The sequence below is a fragment of the Lissotriton vulgaris genome, chromosome 10 (genome assembly GCF_964263255.1).
Source record: "Lissotriton vulgaris chromosome 10, aLisVul1.2, whole genome shotgun sequence".
Lineage (NCBI taxonomy): Eukaryota > Metazoa > Chordata > Amphibia > Caudata > Salamandridae > Lissotriton > Lissotriton vulgaris.
In genome coordinates this window covers 1,035,710,519-1,035,737,052 of record NC_141698.1, presented here as the reverse complement: position 1 = coordinate 1,035,737,052, position 26,534 = coordinate 1,035,710,519, and positions in this window count along the sequence as shown.

The window sequence follows — 26,534 nt, the reverse complement described above, 5'->3', positions numbered from 1 at the left end:
TGTCAACACCGTGGGTAGTCCCACAGGCCTTCTCCTTGGGGGTGGGGTTGAAATCCAGCACACAGGAAAGTAGCGCCCACGTTCCTCACTTCCTTCTGGGGCACAGCTGTAGCGCTCACGAGGCGCTAGAGTCCTCCCAAGTCCAGGGTCTCCCAGAATAAAGTAGCGCTCTGGCAGCACAGCGCTGCAGGCATCAGTTTCTCACCTCCTTGAAGTTCAGGCCACCAAATATAGCGCTTTGACAGCACAGTGCTGCAGGCATCACTCGGAATGGAGCACGCACTGCTCCCGCTTCTTCGGTAGCTGCAGGGCTCTCTCTGGCAACACCGTGGGGAGTCCCACAGGCCTTCTCCTGAGGGGGGTTGAAATACAGCACACAGGAAAGTAACGCCCTGTTGCATTGAACAAAATAAATTGATGACTCCTTGTGTTGCTACGTCCAGATGTGTGTTCATTCTTGGTAATCAAATAATCAAGTACAGCATTTATATAAGCTAGTAATCCAGGTTCCAGTATAGGTTAAGGTAAATGCCCCACCGGGAGCAGCTGCCCTGCTGCTCAGCCTCCAAGGTAACTGACAGTACACTTCAAGATACACAGATAGAACTCAGGATGACATCATAGAGACAGGCTGAGCAGCAGAGTACAAGAGACTAAGAAAGGACAAGAAAGAAAGAAGAGCTGGGTGAAGCAGGATACAACACGCCCACACTCCTCACCTCCTTCTGGGGCACAGCTGTAGCACTCATGAGGCGCTAGAGTCCTCCCAAGTCCAGGGTTCCCCAGAATAAAGTAGCGCTCTGGAAGCACAGCGCTGCAGGCGTCCGCTCCTCAGCTCCTTGAAGTAACAGGCCACCAAATATAGCGCTTTGACAGCACAGCGCTGCAGACGTCACTCCTCCTCTGGCAACCAAGAAAATAGTGCCTTCAAGGCGCTAGGGAGCTGGTGAGGATCCCGAGTCCCACTCAAGACAGTAGTGCCCACGATGTGCTATCTCCCAGGAATGCCTTCATGGTCCCACAGAAGCAAGCTGCAGCAAAAATGTGGGGAATTGAACATATAGTGCTTTAGCAGCACGGCGCTGTATTGAAAATAACCATCTCTCCCTGGCAGCACGTGCTGAAGGTCCCACCGCGCCAGGACAGTCCCGACTAACAGAGAGCGTTACAAATCAACATATAACGTAACATAACGTACCTTCTTCTCCTGGGCAGGTGCTGGAGGCAGTGCTCACCAAGCGCTAGAGAGGCCCAACAGCACAGACAGTGCTCCTCTTCGCGGGCAATGTAGACAATAGTGCCCACAAGGTGCTAAGAAGCAGGAAAGTCCTTGGGGGCTGGGATAGTGCTGCAGCCTTCACAAGGCGCTAGACAGAAGGAGGAGCTCAGTCACTTGAAATGTAGAGCTCACGAGGCGCTAGGGGCCAGGAGACAGTTAATGCAGGGCAAGATCAGGAAGCAGTAGGGCAGCTCACCCAAAAAATGAAGCAGCCGTTCCTGGTAACAGTCATCCTCCATTACGATGGCAATCCTGCTAGCACAGCAGTCTCCACTCCAGCAGAGTCTCTCAGTGGCCCTGTGGACAGCAGAGGGGTACAGATGGGCAAAGGGGCCAGCACACAGCGGCAGCTCCTGGCAGAGTGTCCCCTCTCAGTCAAGTCCACCCTCAGTCTGAGCACATGGCATCTCTGCTGTTCTACATATATACCCCACCTACCAGAAAGGGCTGGAAGCTTCTAGAAGGTCCCTGGCAGTTCCAGCCTCCACTGTCACTCTGGGGGAAGTATAGAGCACCTTGTCACTTCAAGCACTAGACCGCCAACCCACCTCAGGCAGGCGGCACAAGCAGACAGAAATGGCATCCATTTTAAAAGTAACATTGCTGCAATGGTGAAAATAAAGGTGCACAGAGCATTGCACAGCATTTAACATTTGTATTTCAAATACATCAACATGACATGTTTATTCCCACAAAAGCGAAAAAATTCAGGGAAAAACGGCCAACTCCAACAGGTACCCACTCAGAGTTAAGGTCTCTGGAGGTCTAAGATCAGTTCATAACAGCCAGTGGTTGCTGGTGGCATTTAAAAGTGGTGAGGCATAAACTTTCTGTCAGAGTGCACCGTGGCGAGCGAGCACGGCGAGTGAGTGAGCCTGAACATCTTAAGGGGAATTTTTTTTAAAGAAAGAGTGGGTAAATGGTGCATTCTCCCGCCTTACTTTTTTACCTCTCTCCTTTCGTCATCTCTCTGCCCTTCTGCCCTGCACCTCATATTTACCGGATTCTGCTATGTATGTAAGTACCATCACTACCCCCACCTTAGTATCATCCAAGCACCTCAAGTCTGCCTCCTAACGGGAGCACACATACCTTGCCCTTTGTGCGCCGAAAGCAGGAATTTCCAGAGATCACCTCAGCGTCCCCTTTCAGTGCTCGCTTCCTGGCTTATTCGAGCTGCAGCCTGCTTGTTTGATGGTATTCTTGCACGACTCCTGTGCTAAGCGGGATAGCTCTGTTCTGGCAATGTATATATAAATAGATTGTTATTTACGTTTGAATTGTGGGCTATACCAGTGCTTTAAATGGGCCAGTACTGTCCGGTACGAAATACCGGCACCTATTTTGAGGAGGAGTACTGGCACTTCTCAAGAGAAATGCAATACCTTTAATTGAAGAGTAGCGGGCACTTCTCAGAAACTAGCAGGTACTCTGGTACAGAGTACCTGCACCTTTATATTTCCATTTCATGCACTGGTCTATACAATTCATTAAAGGTTTCTTCCACGCAAGTCAATATATAACATAAATAACAAATTAGGTATGACTAGCAGCGAGCAAAAGGGGAAACATATATAAATGCTGCGAGGGTATGCTTATTTTAACATGAATCTTCCTGTTTATAAATCTCGAGGCGGCCCGGACGTGAAATATGACCTGGGAATGTTAGTTGTGCACTCTCAGGTTACTGCTTTTTTATATGCTTGATTATAAACGCTGGATTCACTTCGCAGAGACATCAAGGGGTTCGTAAAGGCTGACACTACACCAACTCCAATACAGGACTCTCACATTTAATGAAATGGAAATACGATTTGAGTCAAGGCTGGCTTCAGAACGTGAAAACGTGTTTTGTTTTCAAGAAAGGTAGGCGGATTGCCATTTCTATCCATTACAGCTATCTCCAGGCTGTGCATTTGCAGAGCTTTGCCAATCACGGAATTTAAATATAAATTGCAAACAGAGCTCTTCCAGCACATGTATGATCTGTAATCTGCAGCAAACCGGTGTTCATATTTACCTGGAAGAACTGCTTTTCCCTTCAGAGTCGATACCGATGCCACGCGGGTTCAAAATGGTGACGTCAAGCGCACATATTTGGGAGGTTCCCAGCAGCGGTTCCTTGTTTTAATTCCTCCGAGATCGAGAAACCGCTGGGCAGATTTACAAGCCCCTTGCGCCACTTTAGCATAATTTGTGCCATGTTAAAAATGACACAAAAGTGGCGCAAGAGGCTTGTAAATCTGCCCTTGCGTCTCCCCAGAACCCAGGCTTTAAAGTTAAGTGGAAATGGGGAAGCGCTGTCTGTGCAATTACATTCCTATTTCGTGCTGACCAAACCACACCAGTAGTTAAAATCTTCCAATGTTCACGATGCATGAAACAACCGAGAAAGAACACAGCAAAAGCGGCCTCTCACCAACCATATTTTTAGCAAAGCCAGGAAACAATGCTGTTTTCATTTCTTATTTGTTCTTGAGACAGTTCCAAAGGGTGTTGTCTTTCTGAGTGCAATTACGGGATAAGGAACTGATTATAAATGGCCAATGATTATAAATGGGCAAACACTGATTCGCAGCTCACAATACACGCAGGGGGGATTCACACGGGGATTCGCGCGTGGGTTACCAGGGGGGGTATAGGACATTAAAATAATGAACAATTTTAAACTTACATGACAAGGTCTGCACCACCTTTGCTCCTGAGTCGGGTCCTGCGCTGCTCCTGCAAGCAGCTCCCTCCCCTAATGAGGTAATTGAAATTTTTATGGTCAGGTATGTCCCCTAACGTGTACCCCAACGTCTCCATGTACGAGTTTAAAGTGCATGTAACTTCCCTCCACAACCGAATCTGAAGACGCAAATACATTTGCGTCCAACGTTAACATGTCCTCTATCAGGTCCACCATGAATGGATCGATAATTCAGTTCCTAAGTATTCCTTGCCAACGTCTTTACATGGTACACTTTCACGTTTTTCCTGGCTCTGCCGAGCTAGGCCCTGATTTCTGCCCTCGAGCCACTTCTGTCTCTGCCTCTGAAAGCTGCAGCATGGAGATGCATCCCTAACCTCTGCCTTACTTCCTGCCAAGCGAAGCGGTGCCTGGCTCGGCCTGGCCTGCCTGCCAAAACAGTATTTTGCCTTCAAGTTATCAGCGTAGCCGGTTCACCCTCCTCGAAAACACATTCCAGTCTAGTGAAATAGGTAAACAGCTCCCCGGCTGCAGAGCAAAGGGCCAAGCCTTCCTGTCTCCTCCATGTAATTCATTGCTCCCGTTACCATGGTAGGCCCATGGCCCCGTGCATTGCACTTAGACACATATGCATTCAGTATAGAATAGCCTCTGCCCGAGAGACCTTTTACTTCAGATTAAACATCCTCCAAATACAAGATATCAGACATGTTATAGGAACAGGTCGATCTGACATGCCAGACTTCTGTCTCTTCTACTAGTGCTAAAAGTCAGACCCTCAGCTTTCCCCAGATACACGTCAATCACACGTCATACCACCTGCGCGCGCATCCAGGTCACAGGTTTCAGCTGACTCTGCAGAATCCTCTACGCACCCACCCACTTATGACACTTTTCTGTGACGTTTCCAGCACACGCCTCCGTGCACACCCTTGTACACACCTTTTTGCTACGCACATGTGTTCTTATCATATACATTTCACTTGTCACGCCTACTGTATCCATTGCCATTGTGCGTTTTACTATATATGTCATGTACTGTTAATAAATCGTTGACATCTTTTTGCCATCATTGCATATACCCCCGAACCCTTGTATTGATGGAATTGATTTCCATGGCTCGAGCCATCCCGAATTAAAGCCCGTATGACTCAGACACCACGGACTCTGCCTCTCATTTGATTGAGCTATTCTTTTACTTGTAATAATTATACGGAAAAATTGACCGGTAAATTATATTTACCACACTTCTGTAAGACTGTAAGCCAATCACAACAGTGCAGAGTCCCGGGCGGCGCCCCTCCGTGCAACAGTAGAGAGCGCATGACTGCTTTGGTCGGCACCCAGGGCCGACCAAGCAGCCACAGCACTCAGAGTGGTGCAAGCCACTCCTCCCGCCCCCAACCAGGCACACCCTTGCTGTCTGCTTTCTCGCAGTGCGAGATGCAGAAAGTAAAATGTTATTAAAATACCATTTTGTTTTCTGCTTCTCGCACTGCGAGAAAGCAGGGGGGCAGCGCCCCAACGCCCTAATGGAGCGGCCGCCTCTGCTGTTACTAATCCCTTGCCAATCCCCCCTGCTCCCAGTCAAAAATGAAGAAACTGAATATGCTTATCCCACTACTGACTCATTGCCTGGTTTCCAACCGGATACCCTTAACCAGACAGGTTTTTGTTTTGACTCAAACATGACATCATCATTGGCCCCAGCCAAATTCACTATTTTTGTCACGTTGTTTGAACAGACTTATTTGGTTCCCCCTTGGACATACATCTGATTGGTGTTCATTGCCATTTTTTTTATTCATGTCAATTGGATTTGTGAATTATTTTTTTTCTTCTAATCAATGGCCACTACCTACCTGAACGCTTTGCTGTAAAACTGGCTCCACACTCATCTTTTCACATCATGAAAAGAGACCAGACTTTTGTCAACATCACCGCCTGGCCAGTTGCGGATGGTATTGTTTGGGATGCTGTGGATTTCCAAATTCATAGCCCTGCAGAGTTAAATAATGTACCCAATGTACTTCGTGTTTCAATGGGTGATGTAGTGAAACACAACATACGGTCTGATGATTGGGACGTACAAGCCATACAATCTTTGTTTTCTGATTTGAAGTATTCTGCTGCATCTGATGCTGAAGGTGTATATTTAAATACTGCAAATTATGATGACTTGTTTTGTTACCAGCATTATGGAGATTACTACCTGCATAAAGCTAATACATTTAGGAATGTTTTTATTTACACACAGTGGGAACATTGCCTGACTCCTTTGGAAGGCAGCTCAAAAACGCTTTTGAAAACATTCTCATATTTTACAGATTTTGATAGGTCAAAGCCGGAGTCATTCTATTTTAAGTAAAATTCTTCGTCCAAACCCAAAGTGATGCTCACCCACACACAATTATTGTATTCCAAATCCTTTATTGATAACTTGTCGGGGTGGCTATGAGCTGTGGAAGTCCACAATAGAGCTTAAATTTGTTTGGGGCTCTAGACCCTGGCAGGTGAAGGGCACAGCAGCTTTACATCACACGTGCCTCATTCCAACACATATTTTATTTTTAAATGATTCGATCTACCAGACTACTTGTTTTGGATTGGCTACTTCAAAGCAAATGAATGCCCCTACAATTCCTGCTCTGGCTAAATATCAGAACAGGAGCCGTCATACTGAATATTAAATTGAGGACTTGTAATCATTGCTTACAAATGATACCTTTAATATTTATAATCTATAGCCCTTCGGTTGGTTGGTTTGGCAGACCAGTGCAGATGCGTACGAACTCCGTTTCCATGACAAGGCCCCTGTTACACACAGGATAGGCCTGATCCACGTTTTTCTAACTCCCATTCGGTTACCACCTATTCAGTGGGTAAGTTATGTCAAAATTGATTACAACACTCAACACTTCAGTAAAACAACATTGCTCTCCATCCCGCTCTACTCTGCACCACTGTACTCTTCAGCAATGAACTAACACCACTCCAGTCTTGGCCACTACACTCTGCTCCACTCTAAGCCGCTCCACTGCAACACTGTACACTACGCCACTGCACCATACTAGGCCTGGGCAGAGTTCCGTTATGTGGAACTCCGCAAAGTGACCAAAAAGTCTGCTTTACTCCACAGGGCTTCGCAAGCAGCAATGTGAGGTAAGTCGTGCTAAGTTTAAGCGTTGGGTGATTGTCCCACACTGCAAAATCAGCGCAAATGGCACCACCCGCAACGGAAGAGGGGGCAGTTTCTTTCTGCTGCTCGCGTAGATGTTCTCCTCGAGCCGCAGCTTCTTCAATGTGAGTGGCAGGTTTCTCAACCCGAGCGGTAGCGACCTACCACAACCGTCCGTGTTGAGAAATCTCGCTGGGATGGGGTCTAGTATTGGATTTTCCTCGCTCACCAATGTAACACTGTAGAGCTGCGAGGGAGGAAAAACTATGCTCCATGCTGCTACGCTGAGATTTTTGGAACCCCGCACTCAATGCGGAGCACAGAGTGGGAAAAACACCACAAGCGGAACAAAGTTTACTACCCAGGCCTACACTATACCACTCCACTTTACCCTGCACCACTCCACTCTACACAGAAAAAAACCACTCTACACTGCACCACTTCACTCTACTTTGAAACAATCCATTGTAACCCACTACACTCTAAGGCGCATATTACCAAGCACAGCGTTAAAATTATTGTTGCTTTAACGGCAGAAAACTGCTGCTAAAGCACGATAATGGACTTGATAATATGCCCTTGAGAATTCCAATAGAAGCCCATGTTCTGGTGTCAACATGGGCTTCCATTGGAATTCTCAAGGGCATATTATCAAGCCCTTTATCGACGCTTTAGCAGCAATAATTTTAACACTGTGCTTGATAATGTGCCCCTATGACACTGAACTCTAAGTCACATTAAACCACTCTGTGCCACTCCCCTCTGCGTCACTGCAATCAATACTGCTCCACTCTACTCTATGCAACTGTTCTCTACCCTGCTTCACTCCACTTTGCTCTGAAACAATCTACTCTACTCCATCCTATGCCACTCCACTCTACAACACTCTACTCCACTCTATGCCACTCCACTCTACAGCACTCTACTCCACTCTATGCCACTCCACTCTACAGCACTTTACTCCACCCTATGCCACTCCAATCTACAGCACTCTACTCCACTCTATGCCACTCCACTCTACTCCACCCTATACCACTACACTCTACAGCACTCTACTCCACCCTATGCCACTACACTCTACAGCACTCTACTCCATCCTCTGCAATCCCACTCTACAGCACTCTACTCCACTCTATACCACTACACTCTACAGCACTCTACTCCACTCTGTGCCACTCCACTCTACAGCACTCTACTCCCCCCTGTGCCACTCCACTCTATGCCACTCCACTCTACAGCACTTTACTCCACCCTGTTGCACTCCACTCTACAGCACTCTACTCCACCCTATGCCACTCCACTCTACAGCACTCTACTCCAGCCTATGCCACTCCACTCTATAGCACTCTACTCCACCCTATGCCACTCCACTCTACAGCACTCTACGCCACTTTATACCACTTCACTCTACAGCACTCTACTCTGCTCTATGCCACTCCGCTCTACAGCACTCTACTCCACCCTATGCCACTCCACTCTACAGTACTCTACTCCGCCCTATGCCACTTCACTCTACAGCACTCTACTCCACTCTATGCCACTACACTCCACAGCACTCTACTCCACCCTGTGCCACTCCACTCTACAACACTCTACTCCACTCTATGCCACTCCACTCTACAGCACTCTACTCTACCCTATGCCACTCCACTCTACAGCACTCTACTCCACCCTATGCCACTCCACTCTACAGCCTTCTACTCCACTCTATGCCACTCCACTCTACAGCACTCTACTCCACCCTATGCCACTCGACTCTACAGCACTCTACTCCACCCTATTCCACTCCACTCTACAACACTCTACTCCGCTCTATGCCACTCCACTCTACTGCACTCTACTCCACCCTATGCCACTCCACTCTACAGCACCCTACTCCACTATATGCCCCTACACTCTACAGCACTATACTCCACCCTGTGCCACTCCACTCTACAGCACTCTACTCCACCTTGTGCCACTCCACTCTACAGCACTCTACTCCACTCTATGCCACTCCACTCTACAGCACTCTGCTCCACCCTGTGCCACTCCACTCTACAGCCCTCTACTCCACCCTATGCCACTCCACTCTACAACACTCTACTCCACTCTATGCCACTCGACTCTACAGCACTCTACTCCACCCTATGCCACTCCACTCTACAGCACTCTACTCCACCCTATGCCACTCCACTCTATAGCAATCTACTCCACTCTATGCCACTACACTCTACAGCACTCTACTCCACCCCGTGCCACTCCACTCTACAGCACTCTACTCCACTCTATGCCACTCCACTCTACAGCACTCTACTCCACCCTATGCCACTCCACTCTATAGCACTCTACTCCACTCTATGCCACTCCACTCTACAGCACTCTACTCCACCCTGTGCCACTCCACTCTACAACACTCTACTCCACTCTATGCCACTCCACTCTACAGCACTCTACTCTACCCTATGGCACTCCACTCTACAGCTCTCTACTCCACCCTATGCCACTCCACTCTACAGCCTTCTACTCCACTCTATGCCACTCCATTCTACAGCACTCTACTCCACCCTATGCCACTCCACTCTACAGCACTCTACTCCACCCTATGCCACTCCACTCTACAACACTCTACTCCGCTCTATGCCACTCCACTCTACAGCACTCTACTCCACCCTATGCCACTCCACTCTACAGCACCCTACTCCACTATATGCCACTACACTCTACAGCACTCTACTCCACTATATGCCACTACACTCTACAGCACTCTACTCCACCCCGTGCCACGCCACTCTACAGCACTCTACTCCACTCTATGCCACTCCACTCTACAGCACTCTACTCCACCCGATGCCACTCCACTCTACAGCACTCTACTCCACTCTATGCCACTCCACTCTACAGCACTCTACTCCACCCCGTGCCACTCCACTCTACAGCACTCTACTCCACCCTATGCCACTCCACTCTACAGCACCCTACTCCACTATATGCCACTACACTCTACAGCACTCTACTCCACTATATGCCACTACACTCTACAGCACTCTACTCCACCCCGTGCCACTCCACTCTACAGCACTCTACTCCACTCTATGCCACTCCACTCTACAGCACTGTACTCCACCCTATGCCACTCCACTCTACAGCACTCTACTCCACCCCGTGCCACTCCACTCTACAACACTCTACTCCACCCTGTGCCACTCCACTCTACAGCACTCTACTCCACTCTATTCCATTCTATGACACTACTCCTTTCTCTCTTTGCCCCTCTATAGCACTTTAGTCCTCTCTATCCTATGACACTCCACTCCACTCTATGCCCCTCCACTTTATGCCAATCTACTCTGCTATACACCACTCTACTTTACATTATCCTACTCAGGCCCCTCTACGCCACTCAACTCTGCTCTACACTGCTCCACGATATTCTACGTCACTCCACTCTACAACACTCTACTCAACTCTGACACTATGCCCCACTCAACTCTACGCCGGTCCATAACACTCCACTCTACTACACTTTGCGACCCAACACTCCATTCCGCTCTCTTTTACCCCACTTACTTCTAATCATGCTGAACAGCAGCCACTCTGGTGTGCAACATGGCTAAAACATATTAGCAAAACCAATAGCTCTTACATAGGCTATGCCTATTGGCTTTGCCAATGCTTATTTTCATTTGACACCTCAATTCTGGGTTTGCTGCATATTTTAGCTATGCCGCCTCCAATGCCATCTTAAGTGTGTGCACAAGTATCATGAGCAGTTGCAGCCCAAGTGTAAGTTTATACATCTGGGGCAATATTATACATACAGTGCCAGGCACAATCCAGGAAAATGCGCCTCATCATGCTGAATGCGCTGCCCCCAGGGCAGCCGCAATCCACATTCAGGCGAAAAACGGGACGGCTGCTTCAAAGCCGTTCCATGTTTTCACCATGCAGGCGGCACCCGCTGGCATTTTTAAAGGGGATTGGAGATTCCATTGCAGGCGGAGCAGTCCCTGCAAGGGGATGTCTGAGGGGTTCATGGCACCCGCCCTTTCCCCCACTAGCTGCCTGCCATCAGCGGGGACACTGACAGTGCATCACCTTTTGGATGGCGCACTATCAGTGTGCCTCCTGACAGCTTCTTTGCCTCTGCGCCTGCATCTGTAATAGGGCTCGGGTGCAGAGGCAAAGGGTCTGTCGGTTAGACTGCCGACTTTAGTGCTGGAGACCAGGGTTCGAGCCTCGGATCGCATCCACATCCTGTGATTCTGGGCAAATCACTTCATCTCCCCGTGCCTGAATGTGTTATGTAAATACGGTGCTCATGTAAAGCGCTCCAATACCTTCGAGTCGACTTCGCGCTATATAAATACGCAAAAAAAAATCAGCATGGGCCACGCCTTTATGCAAATGAGAGAACGCCCACTAAAGACCACACTGGCGCGTTATATGTACTAGCGCTATTGGTATTACAGAAGGGGTCGCAGAGGCTGTGATACCAAAGTGCCCCAGGGGAAACTTGTGTAATTCGGCCCCTAGCATCAGGCGTCAGCAGCTCATTAACCCTGGATAGTTTGTTGCATCCTGGGACTTGTAGTCCTACAGTCATAATAGGAAAACAAACCTTGCACGCAGATTAACACAAAGACAAGACCGAAGCCCAGTTCACCAAGCCCAGCGCGTGGAACGGTTTGATTTGACCGACGTGCAATATTCACTTTTGTAAGTCGCTGGCGTTATTTTGCTTTCGTATAAATAGTTGCGCATATGTGAATTCGCCCTACGGTGTTGTAATATGACAGGTGAGTAAAACTTGTCCCTGGGCTGATAAGGAAGATTTCAGGCCAAGGAGGCCGAGAATCTTTGGAAACCCCAAATTTGTGCATATACCCAACATTCTCTTTCACCCATGTCATCCTGGAACTAGAGAGGACTGGGGTTTACCTCTGTCAAGGCAGGAGTAAATCTTTTTCCAAGTTTGGAATTGGAAAAGAACCCTTTCAAAACTGGTGGGGAGACTGCGTTTGTTAACGGCGAAGAATCATTTATTTTGGAGGAAAAATAAATAAAAGTGCAAATCACCGAAGTAAAGATATTTGGCACTGCCCACATGTAGAAGTACTATGCCTTAATAGTTTGCGTCCAGCTGCTGCGACTCTCCAGGCGGCCTCAAGGCGCCCTCTGTGAACAGTGAACATTCGTCTCTACCCATCCGTGCACGCACAAAGGTGCTCCTGGGTGAGGGAATAAACGTGGGCACAGCCTGCACAGGCCTTTCAGAGCAGGGCCCCATGCAGGGCCGGCGCTAGGCATGGGCAGCATGGGCAGCTGCCCAGGGTTTCGCGCTCAAGTGAAAGGCAGGGGGCCCCCTGCTTCACTGTGAAATGGAACACTTTCACAGATTTTTATTTATTTATTTAATGCGATTTTATATAGCACGAACTTTACCCGAAGGTGTCAGAGCGCTTTACATAAGAACCAGTTGCAAAACATAAGGACTAAGGATTACATGCATTACATGAAAGATACAAACAGAAAAAATTGCAAATGTACAAGATGTAAAGTCACGCAAGGAAGAGATACAAACAGAAAGAAAAATTGCAGATGTACAGATAGTAAAGTCACTCAAGGAAGAGATACGAATGGATATACTCTAAAAGTCACATAGGAATGGTAGAGAGTACAAAGGTCTACTGCATATACTAGTGATTAGAGTTTTCTCTATATACATAGGGAATGGATACGGATAGATATACTCTAAGAATCACATAGGAATGGTAGAGCGTACAAAGGTCTACTGGATATACTAGTGATTAGAGTTATCTCTATATACATAGGGAAGGGATACGAATGGATATACTCTAAGAGTCACATAGGAATGGTAGAGAGTACAAAGGTCTACTGCATATACTAGTGATTAGAGTTATCTCTATATACATAGGGAAGGGATACGAATGGATATACTCTAAGAGTCACATAGGAATGGTAGAGAGTACAAAGGTCTACTGCATATACTAGTGGTTAGAGTTACCTCTATATACATAGGGAAGGGATACGAATGGATATGCTATAAGAGTCACATAGGAATGGTACAGAGTACAAAGGTCTACTGCATATACTAGTGATTAGAGTTATCTCTATATACATAAGGAAGGGATACAAATGGATATACTCAAAGAGTCACATAGGAATCCGCAGCAGCCCTGCTTTGCTATGCCATACTGCGCCTGTAATCTACGCCCCCACTCACTCTGTTACCATGCGCTGTGTTTATGCACTTGATGTCTGGAGTCCACTACGTGGTGGCATTCCTGGGGCTGTAGGGGTGGGGGGGGGGGGAACAACCAGAGTGGGGAAGGCACAGGAGCCAGGCCAGCAATTATGGCTCACAGTGTCAGGGACGGGCAGCACCTCTGAAGTACCGGCCATTCCCGCATTTTGTTCCTGGGTGAAAGAAGGCCCCTATGCAGGACCAGCCAGACACAGGTAAAGAGAGCTGGGAGAGGGAAGGAGGGAGCAGCCAGATCAACTGCTAGGGCAGTGTTTTAAGAAAGGCCTTGTTACTGCTTTGAAGCACTTATGCAAGCTGCAAGGTCAGGGTGTGGGGGCTCCCTTCCCTGGGCCTTGTAGCCATTACTCCCTCTTTCTTTATTTGTTCCCCTGTAAATGAATCCAAAAAAGAATACTTTTTTTGCTGGAAATGTCATCTTTTTTGTGACATTTTTCACTTCCAAAGTGCAGCCTTGGGGTGGAGAGAAATGAAAGGTTTAAAATGTTAAACAAGCATTTGCAATGCAATAGGTCTCGTATTAGGAAAGTGTGAGCTATTGGTATTTTAAATGACAGTTTTTTTTAATATGTGTTGGCTTTGAAAATATATAAATTAATAGCATTGTTATTCACAAAGCCAATAGCTTACACTTTCCTAATGCGAGTCCTATTGGCTATGGCAATACGTGTTGGTAGCAAGCAAGGACAGTGCTGTTGTGGTGCTGAGTGATGATGTGGTTGGGCTGAGTGATGTGGTTGTGCATTAGAGTGATGTGGTGGTGTCCCAGAGTGATGTGGTGGTGTATTAGAGTGATGTGGTGGTGTCCCAGAGTGATGTGGTGGTGTCCCTGAGTGATGTGGTGGTGTTCCTGAGTGACATGGGGGCGTCTGTGAGTGATGTGGTGGTGTCCCTGAGTGATGTGGGGGTGCCCCTGAGTGGTGCCCCTGAGTGATGTGGTGGTGCTCCTGAGTGATGTGGTGGTATCCCTGAGTGATGTGGGGGTGTCCTAGAGTGATGTGGTGGTGTCCTAGGTGATGTGGTGGTGTCCCTGAGTGATGTGGTGGTGTCCCTGAGTGATGTGGTGGCGTTGTGTGGCGTTCAGCAGTGTGAGGCATGCAGCAGTGTGAGGCCTGCAGCAGTGTGCAGCATGCAGCAGTGTGCAGCGTGGAGCAGTGTGAGGCGTGCAGCATTGTGAGGTGTGCAGCAGTGTGTGGAGTGCAACAGTGTGTGGCGTGCAGCAGTGTGTGGTGTACAGCAGTGTGTGGTGTGCAGCAGTGTGTGGCATGCAGCAGTGTGTGGCGTGCAGCAGTGTGTGGCGTGCAGCAGTGTGTGGCGTGCAGCAGTGTGAGGCGTGCAGCATTGTGTCGTGCAGCATTGTGTCGTACAGCAGTGTGTGGCGTGCAGCAGTGTGCAGCATGCAGCAGTGTGAGTAATACAGCAGTGTGCAGCAGTGTGTGGCGTGCAGCAGTTTGTGGTGTGCAGCAGTGGGAGGCATGCAGCAGTGTGTGGCGTGCAGCCGTGCGTGGCGTGCAGCCGTGTGTGGCGTGCAGCAGTGTGTGGCGCGAAGCAGTGTGAGATGTGCAGCAGTGTGAGGTGTGCAGCAATGTGTGGCGTGCAGCAGTGTGGCATGCAGCAGTGTGCAGCGTGCAGCAGTGTGAGGCCTGCAGCAGTGTGAGGCGTGCAGCAGTGCGAGGCGTGCAGCACTGTGAGGCGTGCAGCAGTGTGTGGAATGCAGCAGTGTGCAGCATGCAGCAGTGTGAGTAATGCAGCAGTGTGCAGTGTGCAGCAGTGTGAGGCGTACAGCAGTGTGATGCGTGCAGCAGTGTAAGTCGTGCAGCAGTGTAAGTGCTTTAATACTAGAGTATGCATGTTCTGGAATCAGTTCGCGCACGCTCTGCTGCGACAGTGTGCAGCAGTATGAGGCATGCAGCAGTGTGAGGTGTGCAGCAGTGTGTGGCATGGGCATGCATTAGTGTGTGGTGTGCTGCAGTGTGTGGCGTGCAGCAGTGTGTGGCGTGCGGCAGTGTGAGGTGTTCGGCAGTGTGCAGCATGCACAGTGTGAGTAATGCAGCAGTGTGCCGCGTGCAGCAGTGTGTGGTGTGCAGCAGTGATTCGTGCAGCAGTGTGCAGCATGCAGGAGTGTGAGTAATGCAGCAGTGTGCAGCGTGCAGCAGTGTGAGGCGTGCAGCAGTGTTAGGCTTGCAGCTGTGTAAGTCGTGCAGCAGTGTAAGTGCTTTGATACTAGAGTATGCATGCTCTCGTATCAGTGCACGCACGCTCTGCTGCGACAGTGTGCGCGTTCCATTCTCAGGGTGAGTGCGTTTCGGGTTCTTAGTCACAAACAGTATGAGTGAATGATGAAAACAGGAAGAAGGGCAGTCATGCGGGCATTCGTGTTTTCTAATCGGAAATTGTAAGTGAGTGAACCAGTGCGATGGTTTGTAAACAACAAGAAAAGCGGACATCAAAGGAAGGGTGGGAGGGAACGAGCATTTGGTGTGTGAGCAATAACGAAAGTTATTTGTTGTAAGAGGGGGAGCAGGAAGTGAGGCCAGGGGCATGCTGGCGAAAGCAGTCGGCTGCTTTCAAGTCCGATGACAGATGCCAGCTACGCGCTTGAATGCCTCACATGCACTGGCCATATACTGCATTCCAAAGGTCTTTGGGAGCATTTTCTAGTGCCCCTTATTAAATCTCTCGCATAGCGATCGCTTACACAATCGCTAGGCGAGACCTAAAAATAACTAAAGCAAGAAAGAGTGGGTCAATTCACATCCAATACACATTAGTGCCACTCCACAGAGTTTGCCAGTGAAGCTCTACGGGTGAGGAAGTGCACCATTTCTGGATGTACTGCAATACCTGCTTGATGGGTGGACTGGAAAAAAAATGCATACTGCTGCTCTGTATTCACAAACGTGGTCTTTTTAAACCATATTGCTTTCGTTTTGTAAGAATATAAGCAATGGGCATTGAAGCATGTCCGTTCCGGCTCTGTAGTCATGACCTTAACTTTTCATGCAAAAGCACTCATTGCTTTCTGAATAATAAGTGCAAAACGTTAAGGTAACCATGTTGTTCCTGCTTACATTTCACATTCTTTATTTAATCTTACAATCCTTATGAGTGTTTGCTTTTTCCAGGATGTTGTCACTTTTTTTTAGGCAGCATATTGCTCTCGTCTAGTCCGTAATTTAAATTGAGTCGCCTCCAGGTGTTTGTAGCGGGGGCAATTGGGTTGAAGTTGAAGGCAGTGCGAGTTTCTCTCAGTGGGGTAGTATGGTGTTCAGTTGGGGGAGAAGATGTGGCACTATGGTCAGAGCTGCCGAATTTGGAACTGGGGAACCAGGTTCAGCCTTCATGACCAGTCCACCAGACCACTCTACTGAGAGAACACGTTTCCATGCTAGACCTTGGAAGGACCCGCAAGACCTTAGAAGGCCTGATGTCTTAGCACCAGCAGGTGAACCCTAGCAGTGGCAAGGGTGGGTTAGCCTTGAAGGCCTGTCTACCACAACCTCTATTGAAGCTCACCACAAGTCTTTTGGGCAGGCCTACGAAGCAGCACACCCTAGAGCAACAGTGACTCTGTCATTGAGGTCACAGGACCCTTAAGCAGGGAGGCTCTAGGGCGGTGCAAACGGTGAGATCGCACTGAGCGCTGACTTTGGGTCATGTTTGCGAGTATATTATGTTTCTAAAAGCACTTGCTGCCTCCTTCCTGGCCTCCAGCAAATTTCGGCAACAATATAAAAGTCATGAAACTCCGGTGATTAATGTTCTTCCTAGAGAGAGATGGAGGTTTGTCAAGTGGAAGTTTTGACATGTGGAAAGGTAGCGCAAAGGGTTAATGTGCTTGCTGCAAAGAACATGTACTATGCAGATCACTAAGTCCACATAATGTAAATAGGCCAGTGGGTTACTGCTTTTGCCAGAGAGATCTAGTTTATAAGTCAAAATCCTAACGTAGAACAGTGAACTATTAACTGTCATCTAGGAGCTGCATGCAAACTGCAAGGTATAAAGTACAGCGTTATGATTATTTCCCCAGTCTTTGATTATCCTAATGTTGCAAAAAGGGTTCATTTGAACAGAAATCAATTCTGGTTATTAAAGAGAACCCCCAACCATGGTATTACGTTCTAAAGTCAGAGTTTGTGTTTCTCCAGATCAATCACTATTAAACTATACTGCCTACTAGTATGATTGTCATGTGACTACTAGTCCTTTGTCTTAGGAACATTACCTATTGTGATTTACACAGGTATGATTGATTGTCTCTGTGTAATGTGTGATATAAAGTTCTCTGACACTCTAAACTGGTATCAGTGGTGCTGTTAATCAAATTAAATGCATCTGAGAGAGAGTGTAGTTATGGAGACTTGAGGGGCACTTTTAATGGGTGGTAGTGAGGAAATCTGTGGCAGAGCAAGTCATTGGGGGCACCAACATTGTCGTACATGGCTCCACCAGCGCTAAAGCCGGCCACTTCTACTTCCTACAGTTCTAACACCAAATCAAAAACATTGATTTGACAACCCCTTGAATCTGTAGCATACCTAATAGTCAATGTATGATTTAGCAGTGGTCTCGGTTGTTCTAAGTCTTTTTTTGTTTATGTACAATCTTTATTTGTTTGCAATGGTGTCTTGTAATTTTGTACTATATATGTGTTGTGTTTTTGCACTTAACATAATTCTGGCGAGTAAAGAGCACACACACAAAAAAGATTGTCCTACGTCTCTTAGCATAGGAGTGTGGGATTTTGAATGATCCCGCCCCTCATTACCTCAACAGGATCTCCCACCCTTTATGAGGCAGAATTGGAAAGTGTATCATGCACTCACCTGGAAACAATCAGTTAACGAGGAGTAAATAATATACATCTTTGTGAGACCTGCTCCTAGCTTTTTCATCTAATGAGACAAATGTAATCCATTTAAAATATTTGGACTTAAAATATATGAATTTATTTCATTTGTATATTTATCTTTTTGTCCATGTTACTGATATCCACGTTAGGTCTCTTCAGTGATGCCAAATAAGATCAATAGTCCTGCGATGTCACTTTCTGTGATGTCACTTCTTGTGATGTTACCAAGGTCGGGCCGTCCCCTAGGGTGGAGGAGCGCCGCCTCCTACTTTCTCGCAAAAGCAGAAACACAAAATGCTAAAACAACCGTTTTATGTTTCTACTTCTAGCACTGGGAGAAAGCAGAAGTGTTTGTTTGGGGCGGGCGGGTCTGCTTTAGGGCAGGGGAGGAGTGGCTTGCCAACTGCTAAGGGCGCTGACTGTTCGACCAAACCAGTCATGCACACTCTGGCCTTTCTATGTAGGCTGCAATGCAGCCAACATGGAGAAAATGGCCTCCCCATAGGCACCTGGCTGGTCGGCGTCCTGATCAATCACAACGCTGCCATTGCAGCATTGTGATTGGCTAAGAGGAGGGGCGGGAGGCTGCCTGCGTCCTGTTCCCCTCCTACCGAACTCCTGCAAGACCCTCCACCCGCGAGGTATGCCGGCTGCGACTGGAAGTTACATGCAAATTAGAGGGGCCTCACATCTTTCCTTTTGCCCGGGCCCCAGGAGTTCTAGGACCGGCCCTGGCCCCATGCCGATGAGATGCTCACACCGGCCACGTGACAAGGCGGGCATTGTGGCCCCACCCGCAGGAGGAGTTAGGACAGGGCCCCCGCATGGGGATAAGAGGGCACGTGGCTGATAGCAAACCAGAAATAAACACGAACACGAGACATGAAAACGACATCAAATGAGACCGAAGCCGAGAACAAGGGGCAGTTAATGGGAAGCAGATGCCCGGCTGCCATCTCAGCAAAGCCCACAACAACACAAGGCATTGCAGTATGTTTCTTTTTACAGACCAGGTTAAGAAAAAAAACACAGGAAGGGGGTGTGAGTGAAAGCGGTGGCATCCTTCGAAAAACAGCAAAAGAAGTTAAGGGGAGGAGAGGAGAGGAGAGGAGAGAGGGAGAGCGGAGGGCACTGGTAGAGAAGGAGGGAGGATGGGGAAAAGATGGGAAGTGACGGAGAGAGCGGAAGTGAGCTCGGGAGGATTGGTGAGAGGAGGGAAGAGTGCGGTGAGAGAGAGAGAGAGGAGAAGGAGCTAGAGGGAGGGACACCAGCCAGGTTGAGGTGGGAGAGACAGAGAGTGGAGACGTGGTGAGGCAGAGGAGGGCAGAGAGAAGGGGAGGGTCCAGATGGGGTGGGGTGGAGTGGGCATGTAGAGGGCAGCATGGGCGAGTGGTGGAAGGATGGGGTAAAAGGGGAGAAAGGACTCGGGATAGAATGAAGAGACGGCTCAGTGAGAACGAGGGGGAAAGACAAGAGCTGAAGGGGGAGAAATAGGGGGAGGGTTGGCGATGGAGAAGATGGGGCAAAAAAGAGGGAGAGAAGAAGGGGAGACAGGAAAGAGGGAGATGTGGCACAGATGGAGGAGGATGGCAGAGGGGGAAGTAAGAGGGTGAGTTAGAGGGAGGGGTGGCAGAGGGGGGCTTAAGAGGGTGAGTTAGAGGGAGAGGTGACAGAGGTGGGAGTAAGAGTGAGTTAGAGGGGAGTGACAGAGGAGGCAGTAACAGGGTGAGTTAGAGGGAGGGGTGACAGAGGGGGAAGTAAGAGGGTGAGTTAGAGGGAGGGGGGACAAAGGGAGGTAGTAAGAGGGTGAGTTAGAGGGAGGGGTGACAAAGGGGGAAGTATGAGGGTGAGTTAGAGGGAGGGGTGGGTGAGTTATGGGGCGTGACAGAGGGGAGAGTAAGAGGGTGAGTTAGAGAGAGGGGTGACAAAGGGGATTAGTAAGAGGGTGAGTTATGGGGGTGACAGAGGGGGAGTAAGACGGTGAGTTAGAGGGAGGGGTGCCAGAGGGGGAAAGTATGAGGGTGAGTTAGAGAGAGGGGTGACAGAGGGGGCAGTAAGAGGGTGAGTTAGAGGGAGGGGTGACAGAGGGGGAAGTAAAAGGGTGAGTTAGAGGAGGGGTGACAAAGGGGGAAGTAAGAGGGTGAGTTAGAGGGAGGGGTGATGGTGGTGTAAGAGGGTGAGTTATCGGGAGGGGTGACAGAAGAGGAAGTAAGAGGGTAAGTTAGAGGGAGGGGTGACAGAGGGGGAAGTAAGAGGGTGAGTTATGGGGGTAACAGAGGGGGAAGTAAGGGGGTGTGTTAGAGGGGGGTGACAGAGGGGGGAGTAAGAGGGAGAGAGAGAGAGAGAGAGAGAGAGAAGAGAGAGAGAGAGAGAGAGAGAGAGAGAGAGAGAGAGAGAGAGAGAGAGAGAGAGAGAGAGAGAGAGAGCATTGTTCAGAGACTGCAGCACTGGTGTAAGGGAATGTATGACAGAATTCTGCATGCCTTAGGTACTCTTTCATTTGAACAAATGTGTCTGTAGTTCACATTTGTTCTGCACACAAGTCATTTTAACGACTTGCCTTAGGCGGGCGCTGGATATTGGACTAGTTTAATTTACTATTCCAACTTCAGTCTGCGCCACAGTAGAGAAGGTTTTGGACGTTCATTCTCTCTCTCTTCCCTCCATCCATCCCTCATGATCCGCTGTTTTGCCTGCACCCCTCTCTTCACCCACTGCCCCTCCCCTTCTCTCATTACCTTTACCTCCACAGAGGGCTGTGAGTGTCCCCTTTGCAGCACTCCTAGAAATGAAAAGAGTCCTTTGCAGAAACAAGCTGACATTCTCCCAGCCTCTGCCATGCTGACTGCAGCAGGATACATATATCTCAGCTGATTCTGACTTCACAGTTTCACAATAATAATAATATAATGGAAGCCTCCAGTCTCGCTATAAAAGCTCCTCTCTGATTCCTTACTACAGGTGACATCTCTACGCTGCATAGCTGATGCTCAAGAATGGAAACAAGAGCCGGCGTTTCATTGGTCGGGTCCCTTTTTAGATCTCATATCACTGGGCAGGAAACCAACATAAAAAGAGATTTAGGAACCACTACTGAGAGCGGGGCTTTGGCTCCGCCCACATGTTTCTCTTCCTCCCTACTGGATTTGATTGGGCAGATGTTGTGTGCTTCCACTGACAAAGAGTGCTTGTATTGCACTGATTACACCACGTTAAATCCGCAGTGGCGTAACAAAACCTTAGGGGGCCCCCCTGCAAGATGCGATGAAGGGGCCCTGCTCAACTACATGCAATCAATGTCCCTCACCTTTCACCTTTGCAAGAATTTTCAGAACCGCACTGCTTACCGGCACTTACAGCAGAACTATTCCCAGATTACACAAATCTTCAGGCTGTGGATTGAAAAAGTATTGTACCCCAAGTGAAAAAAGGCCGATAGGCTGCACACACTAAATGGCATCATACCTACTGGGGAGTAGGTATGATACTGAGACAAGAAAGAGAGGCATCTTAGACAAAATTATATTGTTCTTGGTGCATGCAATGCTGGTGCTGGCAGAAAGGACATCAGAAGATCTAAAAAGATCTTTTATTTAAATGAGGAAATGGCAGAGTCGGATTCAAACAACTGTAGACCAGAATGAAAATTAATCAATCAGAAGGCTTATGTTGTGCAAACGCAAGGAGCACTAAGCACTGAGCACCGACAAGCTCAGTTCTTTGTTTCATGATCTGGGGACATGGTAGGCAGAAACCTTGAGGCTTTTTATTAAACCATAAACACATGTTTGAAGATGTTGGTGCCTCCGTCTGAGACAGCAAGTCTATCTGATGGGCATAAGTCTAAACCCTGGTTTAGTTTGTCCATTTATCACCAAAGGGAGATGTGTAGAACAGCAGAAAGAAGATGGAGGAAGAGCAAATTTGAGGAAGACAGAGCTTGCTGTAGGAAGCACCTGCAGCTTCATTAGGCACTGGAAAAGGTAAACAGATGTATTATATTACTACAATAATGGAAGCCATTGCATCGTGCTGCTAGGGGGTTCCGTTAGCTTACTCATCCATCAGGTCTCTTCCTGATGGCATTGCCTTCAGAGTTTGATGAACAACTGGGACTCTTGCCTTTCAACACAAGATCATTATAAGCCAGCACAAAATATGAATATTATCTAGTCAGGAATTCAGATTTGTTTCTCCCTATCTCACTGGGTGAGGCACTGTTGGGTCCCTGCCCAGCAGCATGTTGTGGTATCGGGCCCTGTTGTGGCAAGAGGGTGTGGTCTCACAATAGGTTACAACTGCCGTTGTGACTCTTCACCTTAAAAAATAATGTCTGCCCGTAGATGAATGACAATTTTAAACCAAGTTCAAATTTGCCGGTATTGACCAAGTGTTGGAGGGAGCAGTACATGAAATGATCCAGCAGCATGTTTGTACGTTTTGCTTACCACAATGTTCTGCAGTTTATCCATTGTTCTTTAAAGGATATATGGCTGGACTTCCAACTGAACTGAACTTTCAGCACTAAATATGACACCCAAATAAGGGTTTATCTGAAGGAAGGTGGTTGCCAGGCTCAGTTCCCACATTCTTAACGGCTCACAGAGATGGTGCCCTCTGAGTGGTAACATTTATTCATGGAATCATTGCCTTCATCCAAAAGCCTTCAACAGCAACCAAACCAAGCATTAACTGTTGTCTTGGACATGCCTTCTTGTCAGTAAATGGACTACAGCAAATGCCTTTAAGAAAGCTCTGATCACTTGAACATGCTCAAGTATCAGTGCACTTAAAAAGGAGTTTAGCTACAACTCTCAGTTTTCCACAGTGTTTCGTTGCAGTATCGAACCTCTCCAGCTCATCTATGCATCTCCTGCTCACCACGGTCCACATTCATGCCCGTGCTTACCCTTTAGCGTGTACTTCCTCACTCTTCTGTATTTCCTACAGTCTTACAGTTCCAAATGGTCCTCTTTGCCTTTTTCAGTGCCACTGTGCTACATTTTTACTTGCCATCTGTATTCAAACTGGGTCAGACATTTACCTTTATTACCAGGCATTTTCAGATCAGAATTTCAACTAGCAGTGGATCACTCCAGGCTTCTGGTTTCTTTGCCCTCTGTCGCTAGTCTACAGCTGGTCAACTCTACTCCTGATTACCATTTCACTCCAGAACCATTTGTAGTGGCAAGTCAGAAGATGCAAGCTTGATAGACAGAAATTAGACTGCCATCAGCCTGAGGCTTGGAGCTGCCTCTTCTTGTAAATGAGGAGGCATGCACCATTTTAGAGCGAGGGTTGTTGTATTCTATCCCCTCATGTCTGACAATAGCGAGAGAGCAAATAACAGCTTTTGCAGGAATGAGAGTAAGTAAACCAACTTTCAGTGGCAGAAAAAATGAAATATCACAAAATGGAGTGGCAATCCCATCTTAGTCCCTGTTTTCTTGGCAGGAGTTCCTTAAAGTACCATCAAGGACCAACTTTACTGTTAAGAACCCGAGAGTCTATACTGGCCATCAACTCTCTTCAGTTCCCAAAATTAGGACAGAAGTGTAAAGGTTTAGTCCAGATTCGCCAGAAATCTTCTTCCATTCTTGGGCTCAATGAAAATGGCTGCATTTATGAGGGTTATCATTTTATTTTGTATGCACTGTGACAATGTCCTTCATGTCAAGATAATTGCTGGACAGATTTATATGTTCCAGATGGCTCAAGACCAAGCTATGTGATTGATTTACGGAGTGAAGAAACCACATTATGTTGTGCTCTATAGAATTAAGGGTACTGTGTCTGGCCCATGGAGCTATTTATTACAAAGGCCGTACAGAAATGGAAAAGCAGGTCCACATACCTGGGCCAACTTTCCTGCTGGCGCACAACCCGAAAGGCTGCTACAGCTTTTGCAATAACTCTCAGAAGAGTCAGGCTGGTCCTTTCTCATGGGCAGAATGACAATGGCCCAGGAGGCCCAGCATGGTGCATCTCCTCCCATCCCAAGCCTCAGAAGATGGCTTTGAGTCCTTGGGGAGCTGCTGATGCTTTCGGGCAGCACAATTAACAAGTCTTAGGGTGGACGTTCACGTTGGCTCACAGTAGGCCGCAACAATCGGATAGTAAAGCAACTGCTTTCTTGGTTTATAAACTGTGTAGTGACATACCAGATGTAGATTGGAAGTTTTATTTTGTGCACAACGAAGAGTGCTGTAACTTCAGAAATAAAACAATGAGGACTGAAATAACGTTACCTATGACTAGAAATGAGTAAAAGGAAAATTAAATTTTGACAAAGTAGCAAACGTGACAACGATGCAGTGAAAAAATAATGCACCCTCTATGTTGGGGCAAAAAGAGAGGTGAGAGCAGTGCAGAGACAGAGACAACAGAACATAAGAGACGGATTGGGGAGTAGAGACAAAAAGAGGGGGAGAGGAAAGATTCCAGAGGAGAGGGAAATAATTATAGATAAGCACATTGAGGGAGTGAGACAGGGAGAAAGGAGAGAGGGAAACAGCCATGCAAAATATGAAGTGAGGACAGACTAGGTGGAGAGAAGAGTCAAACAAGAGATTGGTAGAAAGAGGGAAGGGTAGAAACAAAAGTGGAGAGAATAGTGATGCATGGGGATAAAAAGAAGAGTGAAGGCTCGATGGCAAAGAGGATGTTAGAAGTTTCCTGGTCAGTAATCATAAAGAAAAGATGGACACAGACTCACACACACTTCTTAGTTATGAAGTGCCAGCAGTCCACTGCTTGATTTAGAGGTTGGTGATACCTAGAGGAAGTGCCATATAAGTGCCATATATGGAGTAATTCTCAAGAAAGGCTTAGTATGGTCAAAGAATTGCCACCTGTGGATTCTCCAGTTTCTAACACTTCCTCCAGAAATAGGTGGATTTTCCCTTACCACTCAACAATAAAACATACTTGTGGTCCGATATCGACTAAAGGTAGAACAAGCCCTCCACTTTCCTGAATAACATTTGGGAGCTGCAGACCTGAAAGCACTCACAAGGACAGGAATCCATGAAATGTCTACAGAGAAGGGTCTTATGCAAACCAAAGTTTGATAAAGCAGGCAGCTACTGACAGCAGCAACTCAGTAAATGGGGCACAATGAAATATACTATTAGGTGTAGGGCACAAACAAGTTCAAGGGCTAGAGGGAAATGCGGGTAACCAGCATGAGAAAATACATTTGGAGAAAGGGAGAACTTTTGAGACAGGAAGAAGAACTGAAGTAAAAATCAAATTGTCAATAGAAATTGAGAGAGTGGAGAATAAGGACAGGGGAGGAAGAAAAAAATGAAGGATAGTGTATGTGGGAGACATGAGTGAGAAAAAGGGGGGTTTATAGACTAAGACAGAGGGAGAGAAATAGTGCAGGACGATGGAAATGGGGAAAATCAGGACTACTACTACGGAGAGAGAGCGATAGACAGGAAAAAGAGATGGAAAACAAGAGAGGCAGAATAATAAGAGGGAGAATGATATAGAAGGGAATTTAAATCGATAGAGAGGTTTGTAGAATAAGAGAAAGTGGGGGAGGGAGACTGGAAAGTTGGTATGACATATGGACAGACCTACTGAAACATAGAAAATCTAATAGATGTGATGGGTGAGAAAATGAAAGTGCTGGTGAGATGAGAGAGTAAGTAAAGGGAAGAGAGGGATAAACACTAGAAGGAGGAGTAAAGGGCTGTTCAGATATGTGGGGGAGCGAAAGAGAGAGCAAGGGCATGGGCAATATATAGAAAATGAAAAGAATGGCTGTAGTAGAAGTGATTTTTTCCAGCATGTGAAGCAGAGTCAGTTCATGTCTCTTCCCACAGTATAAATGTCACCAAGTACCAAGCTATGCTACACCCCCTAAGACATCACACTCAGAGGGACTTCTGTGTGGCAATAAAAAGGGTCCATGAAAGACTTGGATGTGTACAGCCACTGAAGCCTGAAGATTAGCAATTACTTTTCTGACTTATTAAGGGTGGGTAAAAATATCTGAAGACCTCAGGGTGACCAGGAAAGTCATTGATGTGAAGGGAAACAAGATGTTCTGGTTTGTGAAATTGAGATGATTCAGCAACTTGAGTATGACTTGTGCCCAGGGGCCTAAGGTGGACCAGTGCTCCAATGATTAATGTCCCTGAGAAGGATCCTCTGGGCACTTGAGCATGGCCAGGACCCACAAGTACATGACAATGAGCAGGAGCCTTAGCACACCCTGGTGGGAAGGAGAGATGGAGACAAGCAGGAGCCCTGAAG